Raw genomic sequence first — 1250 nt, 5'->3', positions numbered from 1 at the left:
CCTTATATCCAATGGACACTTCTCCTTGATATGTCACCCTTATAACAAATGGACACCTCTCCTTGATATGTCACCCTTATTCCTTCATTTAAAACAGAGTCACTTATCAGAACAGACAAAGTCACCACGTCTGAAAGTACTCATTCCCAGTTCCAAGCCAGAACAGACAAAAGTCACCACGTCTGAGGGAACTAAAAACTCACTTCCATACCAAAACAGACTTATGTCACCACGCTTGGTAGGAAGGTTTTCAAAATATAGTTTCATACCAAAACAGACTTACRTCACCACGCTTGGTAGAAACCATTTATATAAAAATATAATTCCAAATAGACTGCAGCCATTGGAAACATTTTCAGATCAAAAACATTTATAAAACTTCATTTTATAATAAAATGTAAATTTCATTAAGCCCCAAAATATCATTTCAAATTATATTAACAAATCCGGTCAACATTCATCTGGATAACACTTTCCACTTTGTCCGGATATCAAATCCGGTCAACAATAACATTCAACTTTTATCCGGATATCTAATCCGGTCAACATACCACATACTTGTTAAATCGATTAATCACTTAAAACAATTTCAAGATTGTCCGGTTAACAAATCCGGACACTAGTCCGCTCATACCTTGTCCGGTTTAACAATAAACCGGTCACCAAGTGATCGTATTCCTACTTCTCACCTCTTGGTCTTCCACGGCCTCTATTTCCAGCCGTACTGGTTGGAAAATTGACCAATGATTCCTCCCTTTCCTCATTTTCTGGGTGAGCTATTCTTTCATACCTTCTTGTGCGGTTAGACATCTGAAGAATTCAATATTAATATTCACGTATTCACATTCCCAAATACAATAAAGTATTCAAGTTCAGATATGTACATGTAAATTTATAATTACACTGGCCAGGCGTAATTAAAATTTACCTTACACACTGTTCTCTCAACTTATCATATTTATTTCCAATGGTGCTAACTATGTCCGAGACCCTTAACATGCAATAAAACAGTTTAAGTCTAGGTATCATGCTGTTAATATACCTAAATCCCTTAAACTCGGGCTCTGATACCATTCTGTAACGCCCCAAGCCACACATTGCATGTAATACATATTTCATACCAAAGAAATACATATTCATATACACATTGGGTCCACTAGTACAAGAAATCTACTGTGACCAAACACCAGGTCCAAAAATTCAAAATACAATCTTGTACTATTCATCAGAGCTACACATCAAAAGCAGAT

Source organism: Cynara cardunculus, assembly GCF_001531365.2.
Source record: "Cynara cardunculus var. scolymus isolate 2C chromosome LG 16, CcrdV1, whole genome shotgun sequence".
Lineage (NCBI taxonomy): Eukaryota > Viridiplantae > Streptophyta > Magnoliopsida > Asterales > Asteraceae > Cynara > Cynara cardunculus.
This window is presented reverse-complemented; position numbering follows the sequence as displayed.